At 40.3% G+C, this 18,316-nt stretch overlaps 3 long non-coding RNA genes across 3 annotated transcripts; 1 reads left to right on the top strand and 2 right to left on the bottom strand.

Annotated features, from left to right (window-relative positions):
• The first annotated feature begins 8,483 nt into the window (after positions 1–8,483).
• LOC107280485 (uncharacterized) lies at positions 8,484–10,420 on the top strand. The gene is made up of 2 exons (XR_001544825.3): positions 8,484–8,636; positions 10,105–10,420. It is a non-coding gene; the product is annotated as an uncharacterized lncRNA (long non-coding RNA).
• Positions 10,226–10,726, bottom strand: LOC136355790 (uncharacterized). The gene is made up of 2 exons (XR_010740177.1): positions 10,618–10,726; positions 10,226–10,525 (listed from the first exon to the last, which is right to left on the bottom strand). It is a non-coding gene; the product is annotated as an uncharacterized lncRNA (long non-coding RNA).
• A 182-nt stretch (positions 10,727–10,908) lies between these two features.
• Positions 10,909–13,964, bottom strand: LOC4333324 (uncharacterized). Its single transcript, XR_010740176.1, has 2 exons — positions 13,707–13,964; positions 10,909–11,300 (listed from the first exon to the last, which is right to left on the bottom strand). It is a non-coding gene; the product is annotated as an uncharacterized lncRNA (long non-coding RNA).
• Between the last annotated feature and the right edge of the window lie 4,352 nt (positions 13,965–18,316).

The following is an 18,316-nucleotide window of genomic DNA, read 5'->3' as shown; positions in this document are numbered from 1 at the left end:
TAGCGATTTGATTAAGTTCTCACCCCCAAAAAAAAAAGTAACAGAACAACGTTTTGTTATTCCCCAAACAACAGATATAGTCGATCAACTCTAAAGCAACTCGCAGTGTATACCAACATAGTGCTTTCACATATATGCAAACAGTGAACCATATCAATATTAATGTGTATGATTTTTTTAGATAATTGATGAAGCATGAAATTTTTGTTCTAATTATACAATAAAAATGATCTCGTGATAAGTTGTTGATGCGAGTTTATTTGTTGCATGGTCAGTTACTGGTTTTTAAAGTATAAATTAATGTGGCTTAATCCCAGCCCCTGAAGTATATGGAATGGCACATATTTGGCCAACTCCACCCGGTAGAGTTATACCCAACTCTAGGGGATCTGGACTAGTGTGGATGTGGATGCAGATGTGGATCGGATTATTTCGGACGGCGGATTTGGTACAGAGTCAGTGCAAACTCGGTTCGGAAATGAAATAAAATTGTCGGATGTTATGTTTGTATTCATGGTGTTGTTGAAGGCATGTTTCTTTAACGATTTCTAGCCTAGCGAGAGCCCTATTCATTACATACAACAAGAAGGCAGCAATACAATAAGCAGCAATGCGATAGTAAAATAACATCTGAACATGATCTCTCAAGGAAAAACCAGCCAAAACACATCCATAATAGTATAATTTTGCTTAAGTGCTTAAGTGCAGCTTGCATAATATATAACATCAAGTGCTTGAATAATCCAAAACCCTTCCAGGCATTGCTTGAAAATATAAGTCCATCCATGGCTCCAGCCTCCATGCCAATGCCATAACATCAGGTGTAAAGTCCCAAGTCCTAACAAATTAACACATCCAAGATCAAGATAACAGTATGGTAACAATAATTCCATGCAGAAGTACAACAATTACTCTTGCAATTTACTAAGTTGCAAATATGAACTAGATCTATACAACACACATCAACATGCAAGGATCCAGACTTCACTTCTCACTCTTCATCATTACTGTCGGAGGGTGAACTCCTGGAGCGGGGGACTAAGGGGCCCCCCTTTCAGTTCGGCGGGGGGCAGCGGGTGAGAATCAAGGTTTGGTGCAAGGAGTGATGTGGAGGGGGTCGGGCCCCTCAAGAACGATGAGATAAAATGGGTTTATACAGGTTCGGGCCACTGAGAAGCATAACACCCTACTCCTGTGTGTGCTTGATTTCTATGAGGAACACCGTGTACTAGTTGGTTCAATCAGAGAGTGATCGATCCCCCTCTCACTAGGTCTAGACCTCCTTTTATAATTCAAGGGGTTACCACAGGGGCCCAAAAGATCTACCTAGGGAAGAAGGAAGACATCCTTTACATTTATTACACATCTTATTTCTCTGACAGAGGAAATCATGCCTTCGACGCTCCAGCATGGCCCTATCAAATCACCGCGGGTGACACGGGGGACGTGTGCGTCATTCCCCATTAACCATCTGAAGACTTTGGGTACCCGTTCCCACTAAGGAATGGATACCCTAATTTAAATTGGAGTAGGAAATCATCCCCGGCTTGCACACGGGGCAAGGGATTTCTCATCATGGTGATGTGACTAGACGGCACCGGCCACACGCCACCTGACAGCGGGCCAGTGCACAGGCGGTCAGCGCGCAGGCACACTCACCCTGCCACGCCGGTCAATCGAGTGTCACTCAGCCTGTCAGCCACGCCTGCACGCCGCATTTAATAATGCGGCGTTATGCGGCTGCAGCACCAGCCTTAAATGCTGTTAGTTGGGCGTTGAGCGCGCCCACCTAACTCACGCATGCTGGGGGGGTGCGTGGAGGGGGTCGGGATGGCCTGACCCCTAACTGGGAGGGGGCAGCCGCTGCTCAACCCCGGGCCCGACCACCCTCAGGGGAGTGCCACATGAGTTTGGGGGCGGCCTCCTCCCTCTAGACACAATACCCCCAGGCCTATATCACCGACAATCACTACTCTGTTGCTTTTCTGTAATTATGAGCAATCAATATACATTTTTTTGACAATAGGACTACAAAATGTATGAAATAAAATGTTCCTACTAATGCAAGATTAAGTTGGTCAGTGTCATACCATATCATCAATCTCGTCAAGCGTCAAATTAGCAACCAAGGTCTCTGCAACCTCATCCAACCCTCTTATTAGGATCTGAAAAATTAGAAACAAAGCTATATTAGACTATTAGCAAATAACCAAGAATGCCCTTTACAACAATATAAATGAGAAATGACACAAGTGATCACCTCTTCTACATCGAGCAACTCAATCCTTGGTACAAACTAATGCTTATACCATTTTCGAGTTCAAGTTTAGTACGAAATAGATCAATAACACGTCCCCCTGCACTAAAAGCTGATTCTAAAGCAACAATGAAAGCTTGAATGGACAAGCACGTGAACAGGATATACATCTTTGTGAGCTTTCCACCATGATAAGACATCAAATTTATCTCCATTAGGAACCAACAGTGATGGCTAAGCCATTTATTTATCCAAGTCACTTGCATCACTTCCACTATCCACATGTGAGGCATAGACATAATTCATAAAATCATAATCTGCTTCTTCTATAGTATGGCTTTCTTTTGATTCAACATTGACACTAGTTGTTGGTGCAATAGTAGTCTTATAAAAAGAAGCATATTCTTGATAAAATTGCTTAACAACACTAGTAAACTTTTGCATAGGTGCATGATATGATTGCTTACCATACACCTCAGCATGTTATACTCTACTGCCTTTGTCTTAAACCTAGGTTCAAGAAAGTATGCCACAACAAGAGTAAGATTTGACCTCTTCCAGTACTTCTCAACCTTCTTATTCATTGAGGTGGCCATTGTTTTGATGGCAACATCATCACTTGTCATCCATGGAGTAATTAAAGCCTTGATTTCACGAAAGTTGTGGTAAAATAAATTTGCAGTTGGATAAGAAGTACCTGAAAAAAAAATCTTAGTGATATCATCAAACCTCTTCAAGCACATGCAAAGTGTTTAGTTGCCTTATACCAATCTTCAGCTTTTGGAACAAGACCCTCATAAATTTCTCTTTTAGTTTCATAAAGCCTCTCGAAAGACTTTCTATAATATATGGCATCTGACAACTGACAACATATAGTACGTTGAATTCCACCATGTCAAAACATCATTTGAGACTCCCCTCGCTATATCCAATCCACTCTCAGATGCACATTTTATAAATTCCTCCTTCTGTATAGGAGAACACTTCACAAGAATCACGAATGATCGAATACTAAAAACAGCTTGTCCAATATGTGCCAAACCATCTCTAGCAACAAGATTAAGTATATGACATATATCTCATATGAAAGAATGCCTCATCACACATGAGGGGACTTTTTCTATTCAGCACCTTAATAACATCCTTAACACAAACATCATTTGCTGCTTAATTGTCCAAAGTAAGAGAAAACATTTTTTTATCGATGAACCACTTATGCAAGCATGGAGAAAATACATCAGCTAAATTTAGCCCAATATGCCTCCCTTTACATGCATGAACCTGATAATCCTTTTTTGAACACACCAATTGTCATAAACCCAATGAACAGTGATACACATGTACCCCTTGTTTTGGTTAGAGGTCCATATGTCTATTATTGCACTAAAGTGAGCATTAACATTTTTAAAAAGCTCATACAACCTTTTCCATTCTTCTGAAAATATACCAAGTATATCCTTCCTAACTGTGATACGACTCTTCAAAGGAAAAGTAGGCCAAAGAGATTTTATGAAGTCAACAAAATACTCATTCTCAACAATATTGAAAGGATACTCATGCATGATAATTGCCAAATAAAATTTTTGTAAAGAGATCTCTTGATCATACCTGTATGTTTCAACCGATGTTGTACCGGAACCCTTATCCATTTTGAGTTACTGCTATCCTGGAACCACATTGTGGGTTTTTGTGTGGTTCAAGAACACATAAGTACCATTTCCTGCTATTGCGCCTAGCTAAATAGGCACAATATTTGAACTTGGCCCACTCTTTTTAACCATCTAGCCATTTATCTTAACCACCTTATAAACAATATTGTAGTGTTCCCAAGCTGGCGAGGATCTCTTCTTTGCTTTTTTTGCTATATGTTCATCATTAGTTTCATGGTCTCAATCCCCATCTGCACCATTGTTATCCACATGAACAACAACAATAGTGTTGGTTGCCACTGCCCACAGTTGATGACCTTTCTACCCCTTCAGTTGGAGCTAGTGATGAGGCAACCATGCTAGTTTCAGCAGCTGCTGTTGCTTTAGTACCTCTTTTTCTAGGTGCCATTTTTAGGGTCCTAATGAATGATGAACAATTAAACAAATTATAAGTTGCTATTGACATAATTTCTTAAAGCAAAGCTCATCACTAAATTTCTAAATCCCAAATTTCAAATTAGACTACAAGAACACAATACCTGATTTGGAGCCATGGAGAGTATTGTTGGTATTTCTTAGCGACACTACTAGAAATATAATTCCCAGCAATAGCACTAGAAATAATCCTGGTATATTATGGTTACATATGTGATCCGCAAGTGCACGGATATACCATTGTAGCATTTCACCCGGGAGTATTCCAAGGTGTCGTATTTATTTGATCCCAATGAAAGATATGATAAGAGAGAACTTTACTAACAATTCATATATTACTTATATACATGAAAGTTTATGCAGAGGTTAATTCAGTTCAAAGGGTAGGGTGACACACAGAAGAAAAAACTAAGATACTCTCACTAAAATATAGTCTAAAATAAATGGAGAAAGAATAAGAAAAGTATCATTCCTGTACTTCTAGTATACATACATCTTTAGTCTATACTTGCTATTATACAGTCATGCAACCAATACCCCGTACCTAGTGTCCTCCTGGTGTTTCAAGAGACTACCCCTGGTTGCTGAGTTCCTTACGACAACCTGTCCTGGCCATCCAACCGGGGCTAAATACGGAGGAGTACCCTCCCCAGGAAATTGCACTTAGAATAATATACACATGCAGAGGACACCCATACTGAGCCGTCACCATCAGCGGCCAGCCTCTGAACCACTGTATATTACCCCAATTAATGGTATCTAATAAACTAAGCACCGTGCTTATATTACTAAATACTACTCTACATCCTTGCAACCGACATAGAGCAACCGAATACTCAGACACTAAACCCACACCAATACACCTATCTGGAAAGCTAGTTGCATGGCTATATTGATTCAAGTATGAAGTAAAGTCGGCACTCAAGTAATATGAATGGAATAAAATACCGAAAATGTATAAAGAAGAATATTCTATTAATTCAATATGTCTTACAAAAGAAGAGAGGAAAGCTACTGGAGCCATACCAGCAATCTCCTGAAGACTCGAGGACTATGAAGACTATTCTATTTTCTACTCCACTAGCACTAGAACTACTAAACTAAACTTGAGAGAGCTCTAGATCTTTTTCTTGAGGTGTGTGAGGGAATGAATGAGAGGAGGGGTATTTATAGGTGGAGAGGTGCTCTGGGAGTGTGGAGATGCTCCAAGCATCCTATGAGCATCTTTGCTCTCCTCATGACAAGTGGCATACTCAAGCATCCAAATAGCATATTTCATCTCCTCTTGCTATGTGTCCATGACGATTTCTTCAGATAGAATTAGCTCCAACCGTCATAGGATGCCGGTAGTAACCGCCTGGCCGAAGATGGGTTGGATTGGGCCAACTGGGGGGTCGGCCGAACCCTGGCTGGCTCCCCTGGCCCACAGCCTTCTTCAGGATGCTGACATGTGGGCCCCACTTTATGGTACACCATGTTTTAGCTCAGAATAATTTCTCATTTTATATGTTGTAGCTCAAAACCATGTGAGTCCATCGGCGCAAAATATATTCACATTCTTCACGTTCATTCTCTCCCAACTTTGGTGGTTAATCACCTCTCGACGGCTTCCGATTGATTGTTCGTTTGTTTTCCATCGATTCTCCTCCATTCATGCGTGCTTCTCCTGCATACATGTTAGTAGCATAGCACATAGTGGAAGTAGATATTTTATTTGGGAATTATGCATTGCAAACATAGCTAGTCTTCATATATTGGGTAATAATGACGGTCGAAACTGGTCGATAGCGACCGTCAACAAGTATCACCTATTGCTGTTGGAGGCGATGCGCCAATGCCGGATCGATGATCTGTTTAGGAGGCCGTCGGCTTGTTGTTGTCATGGGAACATGGAGGAGGCGGTGGGGAGCACCGAGGCTGATTGCGTGGGCTTCTGTTTTTTTTATAACTGTTAAAATCTTTTATGATGTCTATTTTTTATCCATATATAAAGTTTTCATAGATGTTTACACATACATAGCAGTCACACATAATGTAGTTCTTGGTCATTCAAACTTACGGTAAAGAATTTCACGCCTTTGCACATATAAACTTTCAGCAATAAAACTATAGCTGAGATCTTTGATAATTACCAAACTAATTACTCTACAAATTTTGATATCTCTTTTTTTTCTTAATGACTCATGAGCATTTAATTTTCTCATGAGTTATTGTGATATCAAATTGGACATCAGCAAATATGAACATGTGGTACATATCCATTTTTCAGGTGACCTCCGATCCATGATTCCCTAGCTTGTTTGTAGCCTATAGAACGGTGTAGTTGAGGCTCATATATGCAAAAAGTTATTGAAATTAATTATGCCATATAAGGGTACAAAATCAACCGAAATATTTATGCCATGATTAAAAAGTATGATTTTTCCAAAATATTGCTCAATAGCATAATTATTTTGATGCTATACTAAATAGCTTCTAAAGTCGATTATATAGTAACAAAGAATATATTTTAGAACACCTATGTAAAAGATTACTCCCTCTGCTATAATAACTTTATTTTGCCCCCACACCGTTTGTTTTCAAATAAGTTTATTTTTGAGTAATCATTGCATTAGAGTTTGTGAAATTAAAGGATAAATATATTGGGAGTAGATAAAAAGAGAGAAATAATTGCATTGGGATTTGATATAGTAAGGGTATTTTAGTCTTTTATGTTTTGTATCGGTATACGTAGGATGGGTGAAAATGGACTTATTTCGGACATAGCGACTATTAGGCTTGCTTGGATTACTCGAGCAAATTTCAAAAAAAATATAGAGTAATTGGATTCTTTCCTTGAGCACGTGTTGTCCTATCAAATATTATTTAACCGGTTTTTTATGCCGCGACTTGGACTATTCATACTTGAATTAATTCTATATCCAATTAGTTATAAATGTTTGAAAAACAATGTATGATGGGGCAACCTGTATTATTGAACTGTTTCATACTTTTATGTTAATTCGCATGACATATGAAAGGGTAGGGATGTTGTCTCTCGATAAAATATTATTTAATATTTGAATTTGTAATTTTTGTTTGGATATTGTAGATTTAATTTAGATATGTATGTTTATGGAATGATATATGATGACTCAATATATGCTGTCAAATTTTTATAGTATTTTATTGCTAGATTAGGAATGAGATTTGTAGCTTGAAAATTTTTGCTGTTTTAGTATATAAAATTATTGATTTTTCTCGATTAATTTAGTAGCTAAATTAAAGGAGGAGGAGAGAGCATGAGCTAGAGAGGAGAGCTACAGAGCAGTGTGCACCGCAAACGCATGCGAGTGGGAGGGGGCAGCGAGTGGTTTTTTACTTTTAAAGTTCTCTACATATAGTTCTAATGGTTAAAACAAATGGGTCCATCGATCTAAGTGAGAGTGCGGTAAGTTTTTTTTCCATTTTTGTTCTCAGAATTTTTAGATCAATTTTCTAATTTATTAGATGCATCTTGTGGTAGGTTAGGAGCACAGTTAAGAATGTTTAATGGACTTTTATTACATAATATATTGATATACACGATGTTTAATTTAATGAATATTTATTATTTGCTAGCTAGAAATTAAGGAGGCCAAAGTGAGCAATGAGAGAGGATTTTTGGTAGATGGTATTTTGTTTTTTTCTATTAAAATAGATCTAATGGTGTAAAATAATGGGCCTATTAAGTGAAAATCGAGGGTAAGATGTTTTGCTTTTTTTAGAATTTCTTGGATTTCTCTAATTTATTAGAGCGCTAAGTGATGTTTTAGAAGCGTTTGTAGAAATTTTAATGAACTTTTATTATATAATAGATAGATAACTTTATCTTTTACCTGTGATCCCTCTTACTAAAATCACATGTGACAGGAAAAAAGGAGAAAATATGTAGTGGAAACTGCAACCTATATGAAAACTTGCAAACTCAATCGTGGACCATTGGATCCAAAATGTGCAGCCTGATGAAGCCTTGCCAGCCCAACCGTCCCCACGTTACATTTTATGAAATGCCCCCCGCACCATGCTGTGTACAATTTCATATACATCCTTTAAATTTCCTCTTTTCTCACGTTGCTACATCTCCACTTCAACACCAAATGGTCTAGATCCAAACCAGATCCATGGAGGAGGGGGGAGGCTGCACGGCGCGTGGAGATTGATAGAGCGACGACGAGCTCGGGCCAGTCGAATAGTTGAGTGAGGAGACACAACGGTGGAGGCAGAGGCGGCTCATGAGCTTGAATCTGGTCTTCCTCTTCCCCATCGATCCTGCGGTGAGCCTCTCTGAAGACCTCCAAATCCCTTTCCTCCTTAGCAGTCAAGGCTGGAGCTGCTGCTGTTCTCTTAATTGCCAAGAGAAATGCTCCGAGAACTGAGTTGTTGTGGCTGCTGCATTGTACTCTCGATGATTTTGTATCTTTAGTTCCTTAGAGCATCACCAACAATATCTGTATATGGTTATCCTGAAATTTGGAGATTTTCGTTCAAAAACCCAGTCCAACAGAATCCCTAGCCAAGCGCCCAATAGTTCAAAAACCGAATTTTTCGTTCTCCACAAGTAGGGAGAGGCGCTCGCTCCCAATCTCCCTCTCTCGTGCCGTCGTGCGAATTCCCACGCGCACGTGAAGTGTTCTCGACAGGGGGTTCATCACGAGGTTGTTCGCCGTCGCATCGAGGTGTCCTACAGGTGCCCACATCTCACGCGCGCGCCGCTGCCTAGAGCTTTCTCGGCGTCGATAGTTCCTGCTCTGGCGGCGGCAGCGGCACCATCTCCACTACAGCCAGGCGAACTTCCATCGGCCCGAGTTGGTTTCTCCTCAAATCGGGATTGGTCTCTCGATGATGGAGATGAGCGAAGGTATCTGCTAGTGCTTGCTAGTTTTGGCGCTGCTAATCTGCTACTACGAATTCTACAGTTGGTACTGAATAATGTTGTTGGTGCCGGTGGTGGTGTTGAAAGTTGATGTTGGTGTTGCTGATGATGTGCTGTTGTTGATGCTACTGACCTGCTGCTAGTTGTGATCTGCTGCTTGTTGCTTGCCATGCTATTGCTAATTGCCATGCTGTTGCCGATCTGAATTTTTTTTTGAACGACGTTTGCTGATCTGAGTTGACGCTACTGATCTGCTATTGTTGAAAATGGTACGATGTTGTTGGTTCTGGTTGGTAATTAGGGACTTTGCTGATGCTGCTACTTGTAGTGGTTCTGCTTGATTGTTTGCAGGATCAGATTTGCTGACGTGCTACTGCGTGGAGAGGGGTGACAGGGAGGTGACCACCAAGTGGTTCCCGCGATCAATGGTCACACGGGCGAGCGTGATAATCTCACAGGAGGGAGAGCCTGAAACAGATTTCAGTTGGTAGTTTTGTAGAGGGACCACTTTTTAGATTTAGGGAGTCAATTTTAGCCAATCTCTTGGAGGGCTCAATATTTTAACACCTTAAATTTTATTTAAGATTCCCATAAACAAAATTTTGGGATACTCTTGGTGATGCTCTTACTGAGTTATTCTAGTACAGTACTGAATTTTAACACCTATCATTATTCTGAATTTTTTTATGCTACTTGTAGAGAAGTAAAGAGCAATACTTTCTAGTATATCTGTTAGTGGGTTTTATTATGACCCACACAACGGGTAATGTACTAATGAGAATGATTTGAACTGAGGAAATTAAATTTATATTAATATTTGGTGCTATCCCTAAATTTATATTAATATTTGGTGCTATCCCAATCTGCAGTCCATTGGAAAAGCTTGAGAGGAGAGCAACATGCAACAGACAATAATCCTGTGGGTCTGGGGTTCAGCACTTCAAAACTGACGACCATTGTGAGAATACATAGGAGGTGCTAACTAAGATGATTGAAGGTGACAATCTAGAGGAGGTGCTGCAGGAATTGGAGGAGATGAAGAACTTCATCAAGACAATGCATAGCACTTATCATGCTATTAGGATTTAAAAAGAAAATTCATATAAGAGTTAGTTTGTAATCAATTTGTCTATATACTGAAATGACAATATTACACAATGTGTAAAATGCCTCTGCTTCTTCCAACTTGACTTGCACTGCTTTTGCATCTCAATGACAGCCCGCGCACGAGCAGAACTCGACGGCAATCCACGACAATGCACGGCAGTGAGAGTTATCGTTCTTCCCTTCCTTAATTCAAAAATGAGCACAAGAACAAGGTTTTGCTGAATTTCAAGTGGACAATGGACACTGCAGAGCAGACTGAAGTGAATATAATCTACCTTATGCACATGACAACAGGAAATCGTGCCTAGGGTGGAAAATGGCATCTCCCTCACCACATACACAGACCACATATATGGACGAGGGTGAACAGATATATACCTTCATGAAAAAAAATTGACATCTGAACATTCAGGGAACTTAATTCTGAAGAAACTCAACATGAATATATTGTTATAGAGACACGAAAAACTTTCATGACCATGGTGTGCAAATGCAGCACACCGGTTTGTGGGAACACAGGTGCAGAAAATTACTAGTTCAAGTAGAAAAATACAGCACACAGAAAATTTATCCAGTTCAAGTATATTTAGGATTTTCCTAGAAAATCATAGGTCCAGATTGTGGCCACAAACAATTGGCAGAGTCAACCTAGTCCATCAATGTATACCGACATGGTCTGATATTCAGATGTCTTCTGCTGACACAATTTAGATCCCACAGAGTTTTGGCAGGTAATAACATTCATAAGTTACAACACTTGTGCACAAATATTAGTTATCCCCTTCAAGGTGTTGTCTAATCAAAATGCAACCTTGCTATTAAATGGCTAAAATCTATTAATAGATCACACACGTGTGCACTGGATGATGGCAGTGGCTCTACTTTGAACAAAAAACTACTCTCAGCAAAAGAATTCTCGCCAGCTGCTCTCAGCAAAAAAAAACCTGCACCCAGCAAACTGCATAGTGAAAAAAATTGTTAAGAAGGACATATATACTTGTGAGCATAGATAAAAAATTGTTAAGGACATATATACTGGTGAGCATAGATACATACAAAGTTTTATTCACACTACGGACCAAACTAAGATAACAAAATGTTCCTGGAACACAATGGTTGTTCTAATATTTTTTTCCTGTCTTCCCATATGTACTCTTAACCATTTCAAGCTGAATATTAGCTGTCCAAAATGTCCTTGTCGCAATATACATTTGTATATGAGCCGAACTTGTCGCAATATATTTAAATATTTTCCATATGTAATTCTTAACCATTCCAAACTGAAAATGCAATCCAAAATGATTGTGCTTCCTACACATCCCGCTGTATATTACATGCCCACTTGCCCACCTCGAATCCTTCCCATATTTTTTTATACTTTGTTCCAAGTTGATAACACTAGGTCCCAAATCATACAGTCAAAAACTTAAAGAGCTATAAATAAGAACCCATGCAAAAATGCAAGGGACCACATCAGCTAACAGGACAATTGTACATTTGCGATTTATATTATTAATTAGACTCACGACGACAATACTAAAAATGTTATTACCTCACAATGGTCCCAACTAATTATATTTCAACATGTGTTCACTACCTACTGTTAGTTAAATATTATATGGCCACCTATTATCTTTTACATGAATTGCTACTTTGTTCCAAGGAAATCTACAGTATGTCCATTAGAACCAGAATGTTCTTGGCACACTATAGACTTTACGATACACCGTTAGTTGAATTTTGGATGACAACACACAATCTTTTACAGAGAAACGCTAACTTCTTCCAGGAAATTGTATGACAACTATTATAAGATGACTGATAGTTAAGGAAGCATGATGTATAGAACCTTGCATCACTGTTGTGGTTCTTTGTTAGGACAGTTGCGCGAATCGTGCAGCACGACTTGTTTGCACTTCTTGCACCTTTGTGGTACTCTCTCTTTTTTCTTTATCTTCTTGTTTTGCTTTTTCTCCTTGTCATTGTGCCCTTTAATTCTCTTTATCCGACCCCTGGAACGAGTGTCATTTGGCGGGTGGATTTCAATTTGACTTGGAATGCTACATCCAAGATATGATTCAAATTCCTCAATTTGGCTAAGCTCTTTTTCAGGAACCATCTCATTTAATTTATCACCAAGCACAACTAGTTCATCCCTCAAAAGTTGCATAGCTGCTGCTGATTGCTTAGCTTGTAGGATAAGCTTCTCCATTTGGTTGCATGCTTCTGAAAGCATTTTTTGCATCACAGGATCATTACTGTTGCTTGTGTTTTCTTCCAACAAGATACCATCTGCATCGAACACATGTGTCTTCTTGCAGTCCTTCCTAAACCTTTCTAATAAATAGTATCTCGGCAGTTCACTTAGCTGGGCACTTCTTAGGACTGGAATTAGATGACGACATGGTATACCATGAGTTTCAAATAGCATACATGTGCACGTTGCAACCATTGTCTGTCTATCATAACGCACAACTCTTGGCTTCCTGGATTCTTCAATGATATCAATGATTTTGACCTAGCCCTCTTGTTGCACATTGTCAATAAGGCAACGGTCCCTGGCAGCTAGCACCTCTTTCTGAATTATGCTAAATACCTCATGTGTGAAGAACTCACTTGCATGCTTCTCTATCACCCATTCTGTCTTCAAATTGCGGATTGTGTGGAGCGTAATGTTATCTTCTTCTAGTTCCTTATGTCTTTGTTCTTCTAGTGCAGCATCAAACCTGAGCCAAAACTCCACCAAAGCAAGCTTCCGCCCAATTAGACGAGAAAAGAATGAATTGGCACTCTCTGACCTTGAGGTGGTCCTTAACAATCCTGACAAAGGTATGTCACTAAAATAAGCTGGCACCCATGAACGCCGTTGATCGAACTTTGTACTGAACCCCAGACCCCAGACCCACATCTCACCATCATTCTAATGCAATATGCAAGATAATGGAGAACATAAAGCACGACGGCAGGCCGGCAGCAGCAACATCAATTCTACGCACGATCCTCCCATCGATGAATAACACAACAGTAACAGCTGCAGACGCCGCCGGTTGCTCCACATCAGTGGGTAGCTCATCATAACCTTACAGAACAGCAGTAATGGAGGGACACCATTACTACCTTTTGTTGGCCAATCGATGAGGGGCCAGGCCCAAGTGGAGGGAAGGACAAGAAGAACAACAAGAAGAGGAAGCTGTAGCTGTCTCTACAAGAACACCGACGGAATACTAACTCTAGTTCATCTGCAGTTGTCAGTGTTGGTGGCATCAAAACCCTAGTTCATCTCAGCCCCCAAATTGTTCAAACCAAGCACATTCCACGGAAGAACATACACGAACTATAGCAGGGATCAAGAAGAGAGAATGACCTTAATTCAGTGGATGCTGGAGGAGCAATCGGCGAATCGAGGCCGCCGTTCGCAGATGCCTCGACGTCACCGGAGCAGCATGGGGGTTGATTCGTGTTGCCGTGAATCACGTGGAAAGGTGGCGCTGCTGCCGACCACCGCCGGTGCCCCACCCCACCCCACCGCCGTGCCGCCGCCGCACCACCCCTCCCCCAACCCCACCGTCGTGCCGCAGCAGAGAGTTGAGTTTGGGGATGGATTTGGGGATGGATCCCTTCTGAATCGGAGAAGATGTGCTGTGGGACAATTTGGGGGCTGAGATGCTAAAGTTTGGAATTAGGCGGGGTGTTTTTTGAACATTTCATTCTGTGGTGACGTGGACATATCTGGAACCTACGTTTTGCATCCAAGTGTGGTTTCTATGTTTGCACTAGAGATAGTGTTTCCATTACATATCTTCTCGGAAAAAAGCTCACCTCTCCTCCCTCTCGCCTCATATCACCGCCGTGCCCTCCAGCTGGTGCCGCCGCTGTTGACCATGCACCCTCGATCTTTCATGTATGCACAATAATATTTTTTAAAACAATTGAAACATGCAAACACCCTATAAGTAATACCCAAACTTCAATGATACTCTATAAAACCACTCAAATATTTGAAATAATTTTAGAAGCATACTTAGACAATTGTCAATAATTTTAGGTCAGTTTTTAGAACGTATGATATGATGTGAAGACATGGAAAACAAACATGAATTTAAACGGTTGAATGGAAATAGTATATATGGATAATATTGTTTACACACAAATTTGGCACCTATGGACGAAATAGGGGAAAATTACCAAAGTTTAGAAAGTGACGGGTTTTCTTCACAGGGCCGGTCAGACCACAGGTGTGTGGGCGGTCTGACCGGCTAGTAGGGCCGGTCTGACCGCAGGTATGTGGGCGGTCAGACCGGCAGGGTCCGTGTCCGAGTCTGTTTTCGTCGGGTCTCGGGTTTTATTGCTCGGGAAGGCATGTTTCGTGTTTTCTTTGGTTTCTATCCCGAGTTGGGCATGGAGAAGGGCCTGTAGAGGGCAAGACCAACCCCTATTTAAGGGACAAGGCCGGTTCATTATAAAACCCCCGAATACAATCTACTTGAATCGTTCTTTTACCATGTTTTTCTATTTTACCCTAGTTTAGTCCATCTTTGTCGGTTTGCGCCGTAAACCGTCCGCCGCCGCTGCGGGAGTGCGACACTTCTTTATAGGTTTGTCTTGAAAACCTTCCGTTTTGCCCACGAGACGGGTAGTTATCCTCTTATCGATCTAAATCGGCCTAGAGGCTGATTTTGATATCCAAATCGGCTCCGTTAGCCGGTTTACCTGTTTTTCTACGAAATCCATCTTGATTTGGCCCTTTGGCTAGATCGAGGTGGTTGGCGACTCCATATCACCGCAAGGCGTTTAGGTGTTACGATCGTGCTTGTTGACTTGTCACAGAAAGTTGCCAACACGATTTTTGGCGATTCCACTGGGGAACGATCTAATCGGCCATATCACGGCCGAATTTCGTTTAATCTAATAATTACTGTTTCGTCGAATCATCGAATTAGTTTCGGCTAAACAGCCGGAATTAACCTACACTGTAATTATTATTGTCGCCGACATTGGTTTTGTCTTCAAGCTTAAGCTTAATTGTTCTGTTTGATCACGGCTAGACGTTAAACCCTGTTCACACAGGGAGCAGCAGCCGGATTAGCAACATTGTTTCCTTTTTGTTCCACACGGCAACAGAAAGATTTGATTGACCAAAGCTTACTGTACACGGGTTAGAAAAGATCAGGCTATTCAAGCCGATCTATTACTGTTCACATTAAAAAAAAAGAGACAAAAACCGATTCAATTTGTATCGGTTACACTGTGAAACTTTAGATTAGTTTCCAAATTTTGCTAAGTCTACTCGGTTGATTACCAAATAAATCAAATACTTTTGCCGAGTACAGTAGCATACAAGGAAAATTTATGACCGTATATTAATTTATTCGGTCAAATATTTTGGCTATGAGCTATATGGCCGAAATTAATCAAGGATTTTCTTCATCAACTATGACAAGCGGGAACGGGTTCAACAATACTACTACACAATACATTAGGACCGATCAAGGCGTCATGAGAGAAAACTTTCACCAAAGGTAACCTCCGATTCGCCCAACCCATACTTTGCTATTCAAAAGGTTAATGATCGTTGTGTAGATTCATATGCTACTTCTAGTTTTGCTCCTATACAATATGCTTATAATGATATGGGGGGGGGGTCAATGGGTGTTTATACAGCCGATTACATAGGAATCGGCTATATGCAAAGTCGAACTGACGGTATGACCAGTCGTGACACCGGTCTAACCGCACCCTATGTCGGTCAGACCATGTCCAACATGGCCGGTCAGACCATGTACTATGCCGGTCAGACCGTGCCCACCATAGCCGGTCAGACCGTACCCTATCCTGGCTAGATCAGGCCTCCTATGGCTAGCCTGACCGCACCACTGACCTCCGGTCAGACCGGGCCATGGGCCGGTCAGACGGGCTATCTATAGTCGGTCAGACCGGTTCCCTAGGAATTTCTCCAGGTTTTCATACCACGACTAGCAGTACTGATTTTAATTATTATTCATCACCTGTTAATACTGTTAGTCATGCTACTCCACATGTCCCTAATACTTACAATGATCCTAATGGAGGATATTCTCACGATACTAGGTATGGCCAATATAACAATATTGTGCCACAACAACCGCTCTTTAGGCCACCAAATCCACCAAGGCCTGAAATCATGGAGGTAAGGAATCGTGCTAGGGAGAACCAAAAGCCGTATTCTGATTTTTATGACGTTGTCCCATATCCTCCTAATTATAAAATTCCTGAATTTACCAAATTTAGTGGTGAGTATAGTAGGACTACATACGAGCATGTAGATCAATTCTTAGCGCAATGTGGTAGGGCTAGTAGTATGAATACATGTAAGTTGCGCTTGTTTTCTTTATCTTTGTCCGGTACTGCTTTGATATGGCTTACTTCTTTACCGGCAAATTCTATTGATACTTGGGCTCAATTAGAACAAAAATTTCATGATTATTTTCACACTAATGAAACTGATCTTAAGTTGTCTGATTTAACATCGGTTAGGCATAAATACAATGAATTTGTTGCTGATTATATTGAAAGGTTAAGAGATGTTAAAAACCGATGTTTCAATTAGAAAATAACTGACAAAGATTTGGCCAACATTGCATATGATGGATTGCTTGATTCTTTTAAAGAGAAATTGAATGGCTAGATATTTCTTGATGTTGATCATGTGTTGCATGAAGCTCTGGCTCAGGAAAGCCGAGTGGATGACAATAGTTTAAATGCCACCTTAGATGATAGTGCAATATCATGTATAGCCGAACCAAGCGATGGTTCGGATCGTGGTAATAATTTGTGCAATGATGCCGTAACGAGTATAGCCGAACCAAATGTTGATTCAGATTGTCTTACTAGTTTGGATGATAACGCAATAACCAATATAGCCGAACCAAGTGTTGGTTCGGATTGTGTTACTAGTTTAGACAATAATGGAATAGTCGAATCAAGTAATGGTTCGGATTGTATTGCTAGCTTACAGAATAATGCCATTGAAGATATAGCCGAACTAAATGATGGTTCGGATTGTATCACATGCGAAAGTGAAATAGCATTGTCACCTAAGACCGAGTCACAAATCGGTCATGTGGATGTTGGAAAAGATGATAACAATGTCTTGCGGGATAGTAGTGAAATAGAATCCAAAGTTGCCATACATACATATCAAAGGCCGTATCCTGAACATGTAGATTCAGTTCCATACCCGCAAAGATTTGAAGTGTCCAACTTCACGAAATTCACAGGTGAGGATGCTATAACAACAATAGAGCATATCGGCCAATTTATTGAACAATGTGGTAAGGCTGGTAGTGATGATTTGCTTAAGTTGAAGTTGTTTCCCCTTTCCTTGTCAAACTTTGCATCTACATGGTATAGTTTACTTGCTCCTAGTTCAATTTCTACATGGTCATGAATGGAGCATGAGTTTCATGATTATTTCAAAGATGCAAGCTTGATGGAGCAAAGACCGATTGATACTTCATCGGTCACTTGTGAAACTATTTCGGTTACATCTATTCCTAAGACCGGAATTGTTAGTGATCCTCTTCCTGTTAGTTCTATTGATGTTGACAAAAAGAAAGGGAAAAGTGTTATTTGGGGATCCTCGGCCCAAGAATAGGATCAAAAATACGAAGGCCGAAGATCATAAAGTTGCAAAGGATGAGTCATCTATGTCACGTCCTGATAAATTCATCCCGAAATAAAAATCATTCGCTAAAAGGAATAATAGAATTAATTAAAATTCGAAAAGAAATTGGCAAACACTAAAATACGTACAAGAAAAATTCAAATGTGGCCCGGAGAATTTTTGTTAAATTCTCCTTGGTCTAAAAGGAGCCCTCAAATTTTACTTGAATTTTCAGAGCACCAGAAATAATTATTAAGCAAAAAAAACAATTATCAAAGTTTATTAAAAAGAAAAACCTAAAAATAATCCTCCTTCCTCCTTTGGGCCAAGTC

This window comes from Oryza sativa, chromosome 3 (genome assembly GCF_034140825.1).
Source record: "Oryza sativa Japonica Group chromosome 3, ASM3414082v1".
Taxonomy (NCBI): domain Eukaryota; kingdom Viridiplantae; phylum Streptophyta; class Magnoliopsida; order Poales; family Poaceae; genus Oryza; species Oryza sativa.
This window is presented reverse-complemented; position numbering and strand designations above follow the sequence as displayed.